This window comes from Schistocerca nitens, chromosome 3, assembly GCF_023898315.1.
Source record: "Schistocerca nitens isolate TAMUIC-IGC-003100 chromosome 3, iqSchNite1.1, whole genome shotgun sequence".
In the NCBI taxonomy this organism is placed as follows: Eukaryota; Metazoa; Arthropoda; class Insecta; order Orthoptera; family Acrididae; genus Schistocerca; species Schistocerca nitens.
Genome location: NC_064616.1, coordinates 595,631,913 through 595,651,328, shown reverse-complemented (window position 1 = coordinate 595,651,328; position 19,416 = coordinate 595,631,913). Strand labels below are relative to the sequence as shown.

General features: G+C 39.6%; 1 long non-coding RNA gene across 1 annotated transcript in view; it reads right to left on the bottom strand.

Annotated features, from left to right (window-relative positions):
• LOC126248513 (uncharacterized) overlaps nucleotides 1–19,416 on the bottom strand; it is an 81,967-nt gene that overhangs the window by 12,516 nt on the left and 50,035 nt on the right. Inside the window, exon 2 of the long non-coding RNA XR_007545498.1 lies at nucleotides 16,094–16,184. This is a non-coding gene — a long non-coding RNA (uncharacterized LOC126248513). The remainder of the gene's footprint in view (nucleotides 1–16,093; nucleotides 16,185–19,416) is intronic.

The window sequence follows — 19,416 nt, the reverse complement described above, 5'->3', positions numbered from 1 at the left end:
AAGAAGGTTGTATACATGGAAGAAGCCTGGAGATACTAAAATGTATCAGATAGATTATATAATGGTAAGACAGAGATTTAGGAACCAGGTTTTAAATTGTAAGACATTTCCAGGGGCAGATGTGGATTCTGAACACAAACTATTGGTTATGAACTGCAGATTGAAACTGAAGAAACTGCAAAAAGGTGGGAATTTAAGGAGATGGGACCTGGATAAACTGAAAGAACCAGAGGTTGTAGAGAGTTTCAGGGAGAGCATAAGGGAACAATTGACAGGAATGGGGGAAAGAAATACAGTAGAAGAAGAATAGGTAGCTTTGAGGGATCAAATAGAGAAGGTAGCAGAGGATCATGTAGCTAAAAAGACAAGGGCTAGTAGAAATCCTTGGGCAAAGAAGAAATATTGAATTTAGTTGATGAAAGGAGAAAATATAAAAATGCAGTAAGTGAAGCAGGTAAAAAGGAATACAAACGTCTCAAAAATGAGATCGACAGGAAGTGCAAAATGGCTAAGCAGGGATGGCTAGAGGTCAAATGTAAGGATGTAGAGGGTAATCTCACTAGGGGTAAGATAGATACTGCCTACAGGAAAATTAAAGAGACCTTTGGAGAAAAGAGAACCTTTCGTATGACTATCAGGAGCTCAGATGGAAACCCAGTTCTGAGTAAAGAAGGGAAAGCAGAAAGGTGGAATGAGCATATACAGGGTCTATACAAGGGCAATGTACTTGAGTACAATATTATGGAAATGGAAGAGGATGTAGATGCAAATGAAATGGGAGATATGATACTGCGTGAAGAGTTTGACAGAGCACTGAAAGACCTAAGTCGAAACAAGGCCCCAGGAGTAGACAACATTCCATTAGAACTACTGACAGCCTTGGTAGAGAGTCCTGACAAAACTCTACCATCTGGTGAGCAAGATGTATGAGAAAGGAGAAATACCCTCAGACTTTAAGAAGAATATAATAATTCCAATCCCAAAGAAAGTAGGTGTTGACAGATGTGAAAATTACCAAACTATCAGTTTAATAAGTCACAGCTGCAAAATACTAACGTGAATTCTTTACAGACGAATGGAAAAACTCATAGAAGCCGACCTCGGGGAGGACCAGTTTGGATTCCATAGAAATAGTGGAACACATGAGGCAATACTGACCCTACGACTTATTTTAGAAGATAGACTAAGGAAAGGTAAACCTACGTTTCTAGCATTTGTAGACATAGAGAAAGCTTTTAACAATGTTGACTAGAATACTCTCTTTCAAAATCTGAAGGCGGCAGGGGTGAAATACAGGGAGCGAAAGGCTATTTACCATATGTACAGAAACCAGATAGCAGTTATAAGAGTTGAGGGGCATGAAAGGGAAGCAGTGGTTGGGAAGGGAGTGAGACAGGGCTGTAGCCTCTCCCCAATGTTATTCAATCTGTATATGGAGCAAGCGGTGAAGGAAACAAAAGAAAAATTCGGAGTAGGTATTAAAATCCATGGAGAAGAAATAAAAACTTTGAGGTTCGCCGATGACATTGTAATTCTGTCAGAGACAGCAAAGGACTTGGAGGAGCAGTTGAACGGAATGGACATTGTCTTGAAAGGAGGGTACAAGATGAACATAAACAAAAGCAAAACAAGGATTATGGAATGTAGTCGAATTAAGTCGGGTGATGCTGAGGGTATTGGATTAGGAAATGAGACACTTGAACTAATAAAGGAGTTTTGCTATTTGCGGAGCAAAATAACTGAAGGTGGTCGAAGTAGAGAGGATATAAAATGTAGACTGGCAATGGCAAGGAAAGCGCTTCTGAAGAAAAGAAATTTGTTAACATCGAGTATAGATTTAAGTGTCAGGAAGTCTTTTTGAAAATATTTGTATGGAGTGTAGCCATGTATGGAAGTGAAACATGGACGATAAATAGTTTGGACAAGAAGAGAATAGAAGCTTTCGAAATGTGGTGCTACAGAAGAATGCTGAAGATTAGATGGGTGGCTCACATAACTAATGAGGAGGTATTGAATAGAACTGAGGAGAAGCTGGAGTTTGTGGCACAACTTGACTAGTAGAGGGGATCGGTTGGTAGGCCATGTTGTGAGGCATCAAGGGATCACCAGTTTAGTATTGGAGGGCAGCGTGGAGGATAAAAATCGTATTGGGACACCAAGAGATGAATACACTTAGCAGATTCAGAAGGATGTAGGTTGCAGTAGGTACTGGGAGATGAAGAAGCTTGCACAGGATAGAGTAGCATGGAGAGCTGCATCAAACCAGTCTCAGAACTGAAAACCACAACAACAACGAACAAAATCCTTCGCAAAACTTGTTAAACCTTCATTTCATAATGACACTCTTAACCCCTGAGGTTTATTCATAAAATGATGCAGCATATGCGCATTTTAAAGATAACATTTTACATTATATATCAAAATAAGGTTTCTTTCAAGATGGTAATTTTAGTAGAAGAGAATCACATTATTTTTTTAAATTTATGGATAGGATAGTCGAAGAATTGAGTGATTCAAGAAAAGAAGAATGAAGTCCCCCACCTGGGGTAGTCACTAAGTGCTAGATTGTGTAATTGCAATAAAATAGTAACTCCCTATCTAATTCTGTCAAAAGATGGATTGCAATATCTTTCCGTGAAATTTTACTCACTGAAAAATGAAGTAAGCATCGTATGTAGAAGGGAAATATTATTTGTCCTTTTGACAAATGTGGGGAATGAACATCGTATGTATTGTACACTTTTACTCGCTGACAAATGTAGGAAAACTTCTATTAAGAATGTAACAAAGTTTTTTATCATTTTGGGAAATGTAAACCATCTGTATTGTAAAGTCAACTGATATAAATAAGTATTATACAGAGTCAATGTAAATTTTTTGATGTATCTTGTGATTAATGGTAGTTCTACACAGTAAAATAAAAATTGTACAATCCTGACATCATGTCAATGAAAGTGGAAGCATAATTGCAGTCACCTGATTTACAAAATAATTTATGAACATATTATGAATATTCATCCAATAGATTACTGAACTTTTTGAATTACAGTTATGCATTACTTCAATTTATATGAATAATAAACCTGTTGAGTAACAATGTATTTACCAATAGGAAGTATTTTGTAAATGTCAGGCCAAAAGTTGCAGTATGAAGTTTACCCATTTGGATCAGAAAAATTTTAAAAATTCTTCAGATTCGACAGAAATGTAGTTTTTATTCATCATTTTTATATAATGTTTTAATTTGGTGATACTAAATAGTCCAAATAATTTTTTAGATTTTGGGTAAACCAATCTGTAGACATTAGGATAAGGATTCTCTATAATTTGAAAAGGACCAATATAAATGTCACAAAAGAAAGAAATTTCTGCTGTTCAGAAGTCAGTAATTAAATAAAGGCACACTTCTTACATACATTACACATTTTTGTTGCAATTTAAAGTTTTTCATTCCTTATCAGGTTTCTGAATTTTGGGTATTTATTGCTTCCCCAATTTTCTATTTCTTTAATTTTCTTTCTACAACTTCCTTCTTAAATATAGGTATACTGTATTTTTCCATTCCATGTAAACGTTTTTCTTCCCTTTTTTTACTTTTGGCTGTAATAGATAGACACATTATCTCCTGACTTCCCTTTTTCTCTCCGAGCATACATTAAACAAACCACTGGTTAGTCCCATTTTTCAATCAGGCCATTTTTTATTTTTATTTTACAATATATCTCAGGATTCTTCGTTAGAAATATTTCTTCCATTGCAATTTCATAATACTCTTGAAAATCTTTTGTTTTCTGTCTTCTAAGTGCATGCACATTCCCAACTGATTTACTACACCTTCTTTGACAGTTTCCCTAGACACCCTACTTTCCATTTTCTGTCCCTCAGAAATCTCATCAATATAATCATCACATAAAATCAAAACTTTGTGCTTTACCTCAATACAATTACCAATATTCACTTTAACATCTTCACAATTACTACCCGTAATACTCTCCTAGTCATTTTCTACTTTAACATTATTTTCATCTTGTTCCCCCCTCGTACATCTGATTGTCAGCATTCTGCAAAATAGTATTGTCAGCCACCACATCAAACTATTCCTTATTAACCAATGCCCCCTGTTGTTAATCTACATGATCTTTCTTTCCCCTCTTCATTCCCTGCTGTGTCACTTTTAGTCAAACTATGAAAATTTGTGATAAAATACACTCTCAAATCTGGGTTTTCATTGTATTTACTTCTATCATCCTTAGTTTTTATTAACTTTACGCTATCATCAGGATCTACTTCATTAGTTATAATTTCAGGCATGGGTTGAACACAAAACTAGTTACTCTTTGTTGGACAATTTTTCCTCAGATTCTTTTTCATATCATTCTACCAGTTTGGGTAAAAAGTTGAACTAATTTTTGCTAATTCATTCCAAAACAATTCTCTGTTCATATTATTCCCAAATTGATTCTACAAAAATTTTAAAAACTTCTCCCCCTTACTTTCAAAATTAATACAGAAATTTATATTGAACATGTTACTTTTTAGACTGATAAGAATGGATAGGCAACAACTAACTTTCAAATACAAACTCCTCGATTATTGTTCCTTTTTTTGTAACTAACAAAATTGCCATCATCACTTAGTTCTATCATTTCATTCTCCTTTATTTCAACAAACAGTCAGTACTCACCTTCATGTTCCTCAACACGGCTTTTTTCCATAATAGAGTTTTTAACAAAATTACTTTAACAAAAATTACTCTCAACTTTACTACATATACCCTTTTATTTCTTTTTCATCATTATTACGGTATCTGGTTGCCTAATACCACTCATCACTGAGTTATCATTTTCCTCTTGGTTAAACAGTTCCCCCAACTGAGTACCATTGCATTCCTTACTCGCTTCAGAATTACTTTTTGCCTTTTTCTGAGCTTAGTTAAAATATTCATTTATATCCTCTAAAGCCAAATCTGGATCTTCTACATATTTCACCCTATAATCGTTTTGTGATGAATTACTGTAATTCCCAGTATCCAGCAGCCTTATCCAATGTTCAGTATGTTTGACTTGCTTTAGTTTTACAAACTTGTTTTGACTATTTGGTTTCCAGTGTAAGTTGGAAGTCCTGTTATGATTTTGATCTGTTTGTTCCAAAACTGCAGACCCTTTTTGATATGGTTTGGAGTTGCCAGATGATTCCCCCTGTTACCTTGTCTGGGGACTGTATTCTATTTGTGCATACCATCTCCCATGTCTGTTGTCTGTCTTCCTTTCCTATCCTCCCCTTCTTTCATTATAATTACATTTTATCCCCATATTGTCCTGGTTTCCATAGTGGAAGTTCCATTCTCCTAGAATTCTCCCCACGATGACTAGTATTCCAACACCCACTGCAGTGTTGCTCATTCCTAAAGTTGTGCAAAATACTTCTTTCCATGGCTCTACTAATTTTTCAACATATTTAAAAAATTTGTCAAGTGAATCATAAGGCCCATGAACTGGATCCCACTGTAATCTTTCAGATAACCTTCTTTTCAAGGCATCAGTTAAAGTCATCTCATCAAAGGGCTTGACTAAATGTACTAGTTTCTTAAGTTGGTTCTTACAAAAGTCTTTCATTGAACAGTTTCTACCTCTAAGCTTGGGTACATTTATAATTCACTTTTTATTCTATGGTGCTGTAACTCAGACCAAAATTTATTTTAGTAACTTTTTCAAATTCCTGAACTGATTTCCACAGGCTAAACTTTAGATTTGCCGATGGCAATTTACAAATCTAAGTTTTAAGTTGGCAGCCATACCAGCTAAAAAGCTATCTTTGCAATGTTACAAAACTTCAACAAGGTGCAAATTATCACAGGGAAAATTTTTGATCGGTATATTGGACCGCATTATACCATTGTCTTAACATACGTTTTAGTGACAAAACAGTCCTGTTTTTCCAGGATTTTATAACTTACATTTCTTCTACCTCAGTTTTTTCCTAATTTAAATTGTGTGTCCCTCTGTTTCATTGTTTAACTGATAGACTTTATTGTCAACTACTTTTTGACCGTCTTGGAGTCCGTTAATGACTTTAGACTGATTCACATTTCCTTTCACGAATTCATTCTCCAAAATAATAACCCTGTTTTCTACAACATTTACTCTTTCATTCACACCCTTTAACCCAGTCTCCATCCCTTTCCTCAGTTCTGACATTCGATTTTCCAGATTAAAACTTAACTTTTCATGACTGTATTTTATTAGTCTTCATAATTTCACTTTTAAATTGTTGCTATTATTTACTATTTCTGTTTGCATAGATAATTTTTAGTCTTCTAAATTTGTATCCAATCCTCCAAATTTATCCAAGATTATATTTAAAATATCCTTTTCATCTAGTTTCTTATACTCTGAACTGTCATGTGTATTGTCGAAAGTGAGAGGACTGGTATCTGCAAGTCCCCTACCCCCCACTACTACTTCACTTTCTGATCATCGCGTTTTTATTTTATACAGAAACACTTTTCCCCCCAAGACAATAACTTTGATAAACTTATTGTATTTTTATCTTTTCTTCCATTGCCTCTGGTGATTATCAATATCACCCTTCTTGAGTTTCATTTATTCGTTGTAGTCCATGTAGAGTTGAAGTTTCATTACAATTTTCACCTTTGCATTGGTACATTGTCTGCGTCCATATTTTATACTTCTTTGACACTTATTGCACATGTCTAGCTAATATTGTCTTCATCCTGGCTGATGACCCCACGTATAAGGCCCTCCTTTACTTATTTTCCATATAAAATGAAGCAAAAATTACTACGTTGTACTTACTATTTTATAGTATGAACAATGTTTAAATTATTTAGTAAGGGCGGAATGTCATACACTCACGTTCAGAAAAAACACAACACGTTGAACGACTACAGATAGAACGTTCATATTCACAGGACACGTACATTAATATCAGGCCCGAATCTAGGGGCCAACTGGGGTATCTGCGTCAGACATGGGTTTCAGGGGAAGCCAAACTCATATTCTTGAAGAAAAACCACTTTCCCACAGACAAAGGGGGACTGGGCTATAACGAGCTGAGCCGAGTAAACCCAAACGGGAGAATATCAGTCGCTGTTTTTTCATGTGGTTGGTTGGGTGGGCGAATGATGAGCGTTGTTATAATTATCAGCGAAATTCATAGATTCAGACTGCCAGAGTCGAAATCAACGACTAACAGGAATAATAGATAAACAAGATTACATATTATCTTCTCCGTGTATCCAAGAAAACGAAATTTTGACAGAAAATTTTTCCCGGATCGCTACACTACTAAGGACCAGTTGTACAGTCCCCGCTTAGCAGCCGAATAAGTTCCATCCTCGGAATAGCGCGGAAAACGCGTTGTACGAACATGTTACCAGAGAATAAACGCGGGATAACTAAACTGGTGAATTTGGCACGTTTTGTGAAGCTAACCGGAGAATATGTTTTGACAATGCCAGGAGTAATTACAGAATTACTGATGACAAGATCATTTGTTAGAACGAGGAAGGAGAAGAAACGGAACATCACACAAAATGTATGGAAGAATATGACGAGTCCAAATTTATATAAAGATTTCGTGCTACTTTTCGACCTCACACTTGATAAAGTGGAGCATATGAATGAAATGTGAAACTATTTCCTAATATAAAACTTTTTACTTGTAATAGGTCCAATAGGCATTTGATATTGGTACTTCGTGATTTATATTCTGTCGTTTTGTATGTTATTTATGTAAATGAAGTGGACAAAAAAAATGGTTCAAATGGCTCTGAGCAGTATGGGACTCTACTGCTGAGGTCATTAGTCCCCTAGAACTTGGAACTAGGTAAACCTAACTAACCTAAGGACATCACAAACATCCATGTCCGAGGCAGGATTCGAACCTGCGACCGTAGCGGTCTTGCGGTTCCAGACTGCAGCGCCTTTAACCGCACGGCCACTTCAGCCGGCAAATGAAGTGGACAAAAATGGCCATTTGTGCCAAAACAGTTTCTCGTGTTTGGCGTGTGTTACAATTGCTGCAATATTGAAAAGCCCTGTTTCGTTTTATCTAGCAGACAGTGACAAAATAAACGTAATCAAATCCAGAAACCACAGTGATCTTAGGTACTATTCGTATTAACAGCTTTTTCAGTATTAGGCAACGACGTTTTGATTTTTCATGTAACAAAACGTTTGACGAATTTTGATGAGGTAATAGATTCTTTCTCAGAAAGGAAAGCACGCCGTGTAAAGCTATAGCAAGATTAGAAAGAAGAAAATGCTGGGTCCTAAAGACTGAAGAGATATGTACTGTCTTGCTTGTCTCTTGTCTTTACTGGTTTTATGTTTTGTATATTATTTTTATGTCACACAAAAGATAAAGTTATTATCTAATAGGCCATTAAGAGTGCAAATTTTCTGAAGAGTTCTCCTTCTCCTGGTCGCAAATAATCTCATCCACTATTAATTGTGAGGGTTTTTTTCCCAAGGGGGTTAGGACGTCAAAGGAGTAGGTGAGGCACCACAGGATATTTTAATTTCCACAGTCCTGAATATGCCAACGGCCTTGCTGCGGTGGTAACACCAGTTCACGTTAGATCACTGAAAGTAAGCGCTGTCGGACTGGGCTAGCACTTGGATGGGTGACCATCCGGTTTGCCGAGCGCTGTTGGCAAACGAAGTGCACTCAACCCTTGTGAGGCAAACTGAGGAGCTACTTGACAGAGAGGTAGCGCCTCCGGTCTCGTAAACTGACATACGGCCGGGAGAGCGTTGCGCAGACCACGTTCCCCTCCATATCCGCATCCAGTGGCGCCTGTGGGCTGAGGATGACACGGCGGCCGGTCGGTACAGTTTGGCATACATGGCTTGTTCAGGTGGAGAGGAGTTGTTCTGAATATAGGACTGTTGGCTTCCATTACCAAATATACACGCTTGAATCCCACGGAGCGAAATACAGTAACGTGCAATAGATAAATGCTGTGTGAAGAGGCGTGGCACTGCAATTTGGCATACTTAAGACCAAGTAATATGTCTTAGATTTCCTCGAACGTACATGTTTTATATGTCAAACTCTTGAGAAAGATGTGCGCAATAAAATGAATATATTTTTGAAAAACCGATTTTTAAAAATTTATGGCGTCCTGTCTCAAATGCTTGATTGGGAAGGGGGGGGGGGGGAGCACCACTATCAAGTTTTTGTCCCTGTTCGGAAATATCATAGATCTGGGGCTGATCAGTATGTTCTGCAAAAATGATTAGCATTTGAGTCACCTCAGTTCAAATGGTTCAAATGGCTCTGAGCACTATGGGGATTAACATCTGAGGTCATCAGTCCCCTAGAACTTAGAGCTACTTAAACCTAACTAATCTAAGGACATCACACACATCCGTGCCCGAGGCAGGATTCGAACCTGCGACCGTAGCGGTCGCGCGGTTCCAGACTAAAGCGCCTAGAACCGCTCGGCCACACCGGCCGGCAGTCACCTCAGCTCAGCATGTGTCCTGTTGCCTAGTAGGCACAGGGTCCACCATGGGCCCTGACAAATTGTCCCTGTGTGATGGCATCGACACATATAAGGTGCAAAAGATGTCCCGTTGTATAGCCATACATGCTGCATTCATCTGCTTCCAAAATTAATCTGTAGTCGTTGGCATTGGATCACAGTGCTGCACCCATCGTTTGACCATATCCCACACATTTTCAATTGGCTACAAGTCCGGTGATCTGGCGAGCCATGGCAAAAGTCAGAAATCCTGTGACACCAAGAAGGCAAGTGTTCATGCAGCAGCATGTGGCTGTGCATTGTCTCTCTGAAAAATGGCGTCTGGGGTGTTGCGCAGAAAGGGTGTGGCTATGGGTGCTTTACCAGGATACAAGTTGGCTGGCAGCTGTTCGAGGAGCTCTTTGCGGTGTGAGGGAGTAGCCATGTATGTGAAAAACGGCATCCCATTTGAGCCAATTGATGTTTCAAAGTACTGCACTGAAAAGGTGTTTGAATGTTGTGCAGGTGTGGTTAAATTTAACGGAGCTAAACTTCTAACTGTTGTTATTTATAGATCCCCAGACTCCGATTTCACAACATTTTTGCTAAAGCTAGAGGAGGTTCTTGGTTCACTTTATAGGAAATACAAAAAGTTAGTTATATGTGGTGACTTCAATATTAATTGTATAAGTGATTGTGCAAGGAAGAGGATGCTGGTAGACGTTCTTAATTCATATAATCTTATGCAAACCGTATTCTTTCCAACGAGAGTGCAAGGGAACAGTTGAACAACCATAGACAACATTTTTGTTCATTTCTCATTACTAGAAGGGCATTCTGTTAACAAAAAGGTGAATGGCCTTTCAGATCATGATGTACAAATTTTAACTCTAAAAGATTTATGTGCTGCAACACGTGTTAAATATAGTCATCAGCTGTTTAGGAAAGCTGATCCAGTTGCTGTAGAGACCTTTGTAAACCTTATCAAGGAACAAGAGTGGCAAGATGTTTATAGCGCTGATACAGTAGACGATAAATATAATGCTTTTCTCAAGACTTTTCTCGTGCTCTTTGAAAGTTGCTTTCCGTTAGAACGTTCAAAACAGGATACTAGCACAAACAGGCAGCCTGGGTGGCTGACTAGAGGGATAAGAATATCTTGTAGAACAAAGTGGCAATTATATCAAAACGCTAGAAACAGTAAAAATCTAAATGCAGCAGCCCATTACAAACAGTATTGTAAGGTACTTAAAAATGTTATTAGGAAGGCAAAAAGTATATGGTATGCAGATAGAATAGCTAAGTCTCAGGATAAAATTAAAACCATATGGGCAGCCGTAAAGGAAGTGGCTGGTCTGCAGAGACAGGTCGAGGATATAGAATCAGTGCGTAGTGGGAATGTCCGTGTTTCTGATAAGTCGCATATATGTGTAGTATTTAATAATCACTTTCTGAATATAGCAGGTGAACTAAATAGAAACCTAGTCCCAACAGGGAATCATATAGCGCTCTTAGAAAAAAGTGTTCCGAGACTGTTATCTGAAATGCTCCTCCGTGATACTGACAAGAGGGAGATTGAGTTAATAATTAGATCACTAAAGACCAAGAACTCTCATGGATATGACGGGGTATCTAGCAGAATACTGAAGTATTGTTCTATGTATGTTAGCCCAGTACTTAGCCATATCTGTAACTTTTCCTTTATGAGTGGTCAGTTTCCTGACCAACTGAAGTACTCGGTAGTGAAGCCACTTAATAAAAAGGGAGACATTGATAATGTTGACAATATTAGACCTATTTCTATGCCATCGGTGTTTGCTAAAGTTACCGAGAAGGTTGTATATACAAGGTTACTGGAGCATTTAAATTCATATAATTTGCTGCCAAATGTTCAGTTTGGTTTTAGAAATGGTTTAACAACTGAAAATGCTATATTCTCTTTTCTCTGTGAGGTTTTGGACGGATAAACAAAAGATTGCGAACGCTAGGTGTTTTCTTTGATTTAACGAAGGCTTTTGACTGTGTTGACCACAAAATATTACTGCAGAAGTTGGACCATTATGGAGTAAGGGGAGTAGCTTACAATTGGTTCGCCTCTTACTTTAGGAACAGAAAGCAGAAGGTAATTCTCCGCAATATTGAGAGTGGTAGTGATGTTCAATCCCAACGGGGCACAGTTAAGTGGGGCATTCCCCAAGGGTCGGTGCTGGGGCCACTGCTGTTTCTTATTTATATAAATGATATGCCTTCTAGTATTACAGGTGATTCAAAAATATTTCTGTTTGCTGATGACACCAGCTTGATAGTGAAGGATCTTGTGTGTAATATTGAAACAGTATCAAATAATGTAGTTCATGAAATAAGTTCGTGGCTTGTGGAAAATAATTTGATGCTAAATCACAGTAAGACTCAGTTTTTACAGTTTCTAACTCACAATTCAACAAGAACCGATATTTTGATCAGACAGAATGGGCATATTATAAGCGAGACGGAACAGTTCAAGTTCCTAGGCATTCGGATAGATAGTAAGCAGTTGTGGAAAGCCCATGTCCAGGATCGTGTTCAGAAACTAAATGCTGCTTTATTTACCATTAGAACAGTATCTGAAATAAGTGACACTTCAACACGAAAAGTAGTCTACTTCGCATATTTTCATACGCTTATGTCGTATGGTATTATTTTTTGGGGTAATTCTTCTGATTCAAAAAGGGTATTTTTGGCTCAAATACGGGCTGTTCGAGCTACATGTGGTGTAAGTTCGAGAACCTCTTGTTGACTCCTATTCAATAGTCTGGGAATTCTGACATTGCCCTCACAGTATATATTTTCTTTAATGTCGTTTGTTGTTAGCAACATTAGCCTATTCCCAAGAGTTAGCAGCTTTCACTCTGTTAATACTAGGCAGAAATCCAATCTGCATGTGGAATGTACTTCCTTGACCCTTGTGCAGAAAGGAGTGCAGTATTCTGCTGCATCCATTTTCAATAAGCTCCCACAAGAACTCAAAAATCTTAGCAGTAGCCCAAACTCTTTTAAGTCTAAACTGAAGAGTTTCCTCATGGCTCACTCCTTCTATTCTGTCGAGGAACTCCTGGAAGAGCGAAAAAATTATGCAAATTCCAGTGTTACACTGTTGATTTTCTTTATTTAAACTTACGACGTGTCACCTGAAAAAGTTTTTTTATATTTCATTTTATCTGTTTCTAATATCGTGTTATAATTTCATGTATTGACTCGTTCCATGACCATGGAGACTTCTCCTTAATTTGGTCCCACGGTACAATAAATAAATTAATAAATAAATGGGTCGCAGGACGTCATTCACGTAGGTCACATTGGTCACAGTGCCCTGGACACGTACCTACTGTGATTATGATTGTACCCGATAGCACCGCACACCATAAAGCTTTGAGCAGGCGCTGTATGTCTTGAGCTAATACAGTCACTGTGATGCCGCTCCCCCTGTCTGCAGCGAACCAAAATGCGGCAATCATTTTCAAACAAACAGAACCTTGATTCGTCCGAAAACACTATTTGATGCCATTCCTGTCCCCAGTGACATCGTTCCATACACCATTGCCATCTAGAATGCTTGAGCACATTCGTCAAAGGTAGGCGGGGAAGTAGACAACACGCACATAACCTATGCCATAATAAACGGCAACCTCTTGTCACCCCTGATAGTGTACAATGTGTCACACTGTTTCACAGTTGCGCCAGCCTAGAGGAGAACGTAGAGCTGTCCTGCAGTGTCATTCGGCTTAGGTGTCGACCTTTTCGGGAGTTGGTCTGGGTGGTGCCACGTGACCTATCTCGCTGTGTTCTATGGCCTTCCATGAACCATTCTGGACACACTGGTGGCACTGCTGAAACACTTCGTCCCACAGGAGCAGCAATTTCCCGTATGGATGCATCACTTTCTCGCATGCCAATAGTGTGCTCTCTCATAGTCATTGATTTGATGGTACCGTTCGCACATACGTCTGTGAGGCGTCCTGTACGTCTGCTCAAGTCATACTGATTCATTACCTTCGGTTGATAGCGAAAACAAGAGCCGCAGGTACATTAAGTGGTGTTGCGCCGCGATATCGATGTTGACCTAGAACCCGCTTGCCAATATGGTTCAAAACCTATGCATATGAACGTCCTGTCTCTAGTCGTTCAAGGTGTTCTGTTGTTTCTGAAAACTAGTGTATCTGCACATAAACACACTGATGGAAAAAAGTCGCAACATCAAAAATAAGTTGTGTGACATAAGCGAAAGTTGGAACGTATGTTCCTTCATCTGAGGGATGATGTCTATTAAAATTTCGCGTCAGTCGCTTAAGAGTGGCGCTAGTATCGCCACCATGAGGGTGCAATTCTGGCAGCAATGGAGCCACTATACCTGACTGCTGGCAGCGGTGGTCACGAGAATGTACAGTCGCAATAAGACCAGGCTCCAGATGGCCATGTGGCGCCATCAGGAAGGAAGACCATCGTGTTCGGTGTATGGCTCTGGTGCATTGTACTGCTTTCGCAGCAGCAATTTTATCTGCAGTTAGTACCACCGTGAAACAACACTGTTACAAATCGATTACTTTAAGGACAGCTCCGAGCCAGATGCCCTGTAGTATGCATTCCATTGACCCCACACCGCCGCCATTTCCTACTTCAGTGGTGTCAATTAAGCAAGAACTCATTGGAAGGCAGGGTGGAGGTCTGTCGTGTTTTCTGATGAAAGCTGTTTCTACCTCTGTGCCAGTGATGATTCTATGTTCGTTAGAAGGAGGCCAGCTGAGGGCCTGCAACCAACAACCTGCCTGCATGCTAGACCCACTGGACCTACACCTGGAGTTATAGTCTGAGGTGCCATTTCGTATGACAGTAGGAGCACACTCGTGGTTACCCCACTCACCCTGACTACAAATCTGTACACCAGTCTGGTGATTCGACCTGTTGTGCTACAATTCATGAACAGTATTCCATGGGGTGTTTTCCAACAGGATAACATCTACATCTACATCTACATCTACATTCATACTCCGCAAGCCACCCAACGGTGTGTGGCGGAGGGCACTTTACGTGCCACTGTCATTACCTCCCTTTCCTGTTCCAGTCGCGTATGGTTCGCGGGAAGAACGACCGTCTGAAAGCCTCCGTGCGCGCTCTAATCTCTCTAATTTTACATTCGTGATCTCCTCGGGAGGTATAAGTAGGGGGAAGCAATATACTCGATACGTCATCCAGAAACGCACCCTCTCGAAACCTGGCGAGCAAGCTACACCGCGATGCAGAGCGCCTCTCTTGCAGAGTCTGCCACTTGAGTTTATTAAACATCTCCGTAACGCTATCACAGTTACCAAATAACCCTGTGACGAAACGCGCCGCTCTTCTTTGGATCTTCTCTATCTCCTCCGTCAACCCGATCTGGTACGGATCCCACACTGATGAGCAATACTCAAGTATAGGTCGAACGAGTGTCCTGTAAGCCACCTCCTTTGTTGCTGGACTACATTTTCTAAGCACTCTCCCAATGAATCTCAACCTGGTACCCGCCTTAGCAACAATTAATTTTATATCATCATTCCACTTCAAATCGTTCCGCACGCATACTCCCAGATATTTTACAGAAGTAACTGCTACCAGTGTTTGTTCCGCTATCATATAATCATACAATAAAGGATCCTTCTTTCTATGTATTCGCAATACATTACATTTGTCTATGTTAAGGGACAGTTGCCACTCCCTGCACCAAGTGCCTATCCGCTGCAGATCTTCCTGCATTTCGCTACAATTTTCTAATGCTGCAACTTCTCTGTATACTACAGCATCATCCGCGAAAAGCCGCATGGAACTTCCGACACTATCTACTAGCTCATTTATATATATTGTGAAAAGCAATGGTCCCATAACACTCCCCTGTGGCACGCCAGAGGTTACCTTAACGTCTGTAGACGTCTCTCCATTGATAACAACATGCTGTGTTCTGTTTGCTAAAAAATCTTCAATCCAGCCACACAGCTGGTCTGATATTCCGTAGGCTCTTACTTTGTTTATCAGGCGACAGTGCGGAACTGTATCGAACGCCTTCCGGAAGTCAAGAAAAATAGCATCTACCTGGGAGCCTGTATCTAATATTTTCTGGGTCTCATGAACAAATAACGCGAGTTGGGTCTCACACGATCGCTGTTTCCGGAATCCATGTTGATTCCTACATAGTAGATTCTGGGTTTCCAAAAACGACATGATACTCGCCGCTGTTGTAACCCAACATGCTCTATAGAGTATCGACATGTTGCCTTGGCCTACTCGATCACCAAATCTATCTCCAATCGAGCACACATTGTATGTCATCGGAGGACAACTCCAGTGTCATCCACAAACACCATTATCTGTCCCTGTATTGACCGTTGAAGTGCAACAGGCATGAAACTCCATCCCACAAATTCAGTGCTTGCAGTCAACATCTGCAATGGCTTATCTCACGCTTAGATTAACATGTGATTTTGCGATGTTAATCACTTAAATATGTTACCTAGACAAATGTATTCTCAAAATTTCATTACTCTACAGTAACTATTTTTTGTGTTGCGGTTTTTTTTCTGTCAGTATAGTGCTTACCTTCTAAGGTGGTCTCAGTGTTTGGGCTGGCACCTTTACTCCTATACAGCCAGCTAGAAGATTTTGTCCAGTGTTGGTGAACTGCAAGTCACTGAAACATTATGTTGCTTTTAGCTGTTTTATTCATTTATTTATATGTTCTTGACACACATTTTACAAAAACACTTTTCATATATATATATTGTACAATTTCTTGAGCTAGACAAAGAAGAGCGTCGAACAGAGGACATCATGTACCAAACTCAACGGCTACTAAAACCGCTCTGACATGCATGGTGCCAAAAAGTCGGTATATCTGCTACTAACTCAGCTGTCTTAATTCAAATTGTTTACAGATTTAATTTATGTAATGTTTTCTCGACATAATTATTTGGATGAAGATTTATGGGTCTAATGGTTAATAACAAAGGTTGAAAATTTTCATAATATGGAAAATAGTAGCATCCTGTTTTTTATAAGATTGCTTTCATTATCGATGATAAAATTTGAAAAAATTAGAAATGAAGACAGAAGTTTATTTTGCAAGGAAACTAAAGCATAAAAATATTATGTTTACTATAGCTTTTTTTTTAGATCATTGAAGTCGGCAGTTGTGGTTACTGACACTACGAAATGGATCGATATGAATAACAAAAATATATTAACAGGAAAATAGTTTTTTGGCAATCACAAGTGTTCAGGATTATCTAAAGATGAGAAATATATAGCTGAAGTGATGAAATTAACCCAAGTCTGGCTACAATTTATACGCAATGGAACCTTTCTGTTAACTGCCAAAGTTCCGATGAGGAAGGTTCATTACGTCAGTCAATAATTAATGCCATTGCATTTGCAAAAGCTAAATAATCTATGGTGTTTTCATATGGGTTCCTGCGTAGCTAAACACTCTCTGTATTGACGGATTTCCTCTATTCACTCAATACATTCTCTAATGCACCTTTGAAAAGTTGATTCTCTCTTTGTTTTATATCAAGAGTTTAACCGTGTCTGCCGGCTGGAGTGGCCGAGCGGTTCTAGGCGCTACAGTCTGGAACCGCGCGACCGCTACGGTCGCAGGTTCGAATCCTGCTTCGGGCATGGATGTGTGTGATATCCTTAGGTTAGTTAAGTTTAAGTAGTTCTATGTTCTAAGGGACTGATGACCTCAGAAGTTAAGTCCTATAGTGCTCAGAGCCATTTGAACCATTTTTTAACCGCGTCTGAGCCGCCTAACGAAGTTCTTCAGTTCCAGGCGCAGGAGACTGAACAACTGCTGCTCAGTGTACAACAAATCACAACTCTCCTCTCCAAGCAAACAGCTCTGGCAACAGTTGCTGCAGCTAAGCTTTGCCCTCTCAAAAGTATGGAAGAGGAATGGTAAGAACATCGGGGGCAGATGGAGGTGCACTTCCGTGTATTCAACATTACAGGTATAGCACGCATTGCATTTTTTCTGTCGACGGTAGGAGCCAACCTGTTCCGTCTCTGTTCAAAACTGTGCTCCGATTCTAGTCCCAAGACTACTAGTTATGGCGAACTTGTTTAATTGATTACCCAACATTACGACCGTCAGGTGCGTGTCACAGCAGCAAGGTTTCAATTCTTTCGACTCAAGCAGCAGATGGCACAAGCTTTCAAACAGTGGATTGTTGAACACAGAGGGCTAACAAGACAGTGTAGGTTTAAATGTGCTTGCGGACTCGGTTATAATGATGTAATGTTACATGATGCCATTACGCACAACGTGCCAGGCACACATATTCGTGCTGCTATTCTAAAATTTCTGGATCCTTATTTGCAAACAGTTCTGTCTCTTGGGGGATCCCAAATTATTATGGACAAAGCTGAAGTTTATTTTGAGGCTCCATTTCTGTTTTTTAGAATGCATATAACACTCAGTCTAAAGTTAATGCTAGCGTTAAAGTGAATAAAAATAGGGCTCATACAAACAGTTCCTCAGTACTTCTCGAATCATGACTGAAAAGCTTGTCCTTGTCGTGATACAAAGTATTTCCAGTGTGGACTACAGGTCATATTCAAACAGGGTGTTAACAGGGTAACCCAGGCTCGAGCAAAGACCAACGCTGTGTGGATTCACAGCACAGCATAGCTATCAACAAGTGCATTTTTTAACGGCATTAAAACAAGGATCCATTTTGCTGCAGTACACACACGGGAGAACAGACTTTTTGTTCATATAAGAGTATCTCAAAGGACAATTAAACTGCAGTTAGAAACTGGTGCGTCGGTTTCACTTATTAATAAAGCCACATATGAATGGCTCGGTAGCCTACAGCTACAGCAGCCTACTTTCGTTGGGTCTATATATATCAGACATGAAATTCCAGTACTTTGCGTGTGCAGTTTGTCAGAAAATTTTTGTGGAGTTACAAAACGTGTAGCGTTTTATGTACTCCGTTCTAAAAACAGTGCAAACATTTTTGGTTTAGACTTGTTTGATTTGTTCAGCCTTTGCGTACAAGACAGTGTGTTACAAATCACTGTTTCAGTGCCTCACACTAATATTTCTGTCTGGTTTAATAAACGCAAGGAATTGTCTGAACCAAGTTTAGAGTGAGCTTAAGATTTTGAAGCGTACATTTATATTAAAGACAATGCGCAACCGCAGTTGTTTCGCGCACGTCCTGTTCCGAATGGAATGTCTTAGCAGGTTGCTCACGAACTACAAAGATGGAAAGACAATGAAGTTATCCAACCCGTTTTTGCAAGTCAATTGCCATCACCCCTGTTCATTCCAAAAAAAGCCATCAGGTGTTTTCTGTCTGTGTGCTGACGTTAAAGCAACAGTAAACCCACCGTGGGTTCATTTCCGCTCCCATGAGTAGTGGAGTTGATGGACAGACTGGGACAGGGAAGATTCTTTCCCAAGACAGATTTATGTGAGGCACACTTACAGTTACCGTAGATGAACAGTCCAAGCGATATTTTGTGATGAACACTCACCTAGGTTTCTTCCAGTTTCAAAAACTACTTTGCGAAGTGCTGCATATCGTGCTATTTTTCAACGGATCCTGGAAGGGTCAATTCTTGCATAAACTATTTGGGCAATATTGTTGTCGTGGATTGTGCGCCTGCTGAACATGAGCAAAGCAAGGCGGTGTAGCCGCGTGGTTTTGGGCGCCTGGTCACGGTTCGCGCGGCTGCATCCGTCGGAGGGTCGAGTCCTCCCTCGGGAATGGGTGTGTGTATTGTCCCTAGCGTAAGTTAGTTTAAGTTAGATTAAGTAGTGTGTAAGGCTAGGAACCGATGATCTCAGCATTTTGGTCCCATAGGAACTTACCACCACCATGTGGCAAATTTACACAACTTATTTCAACTTCCTT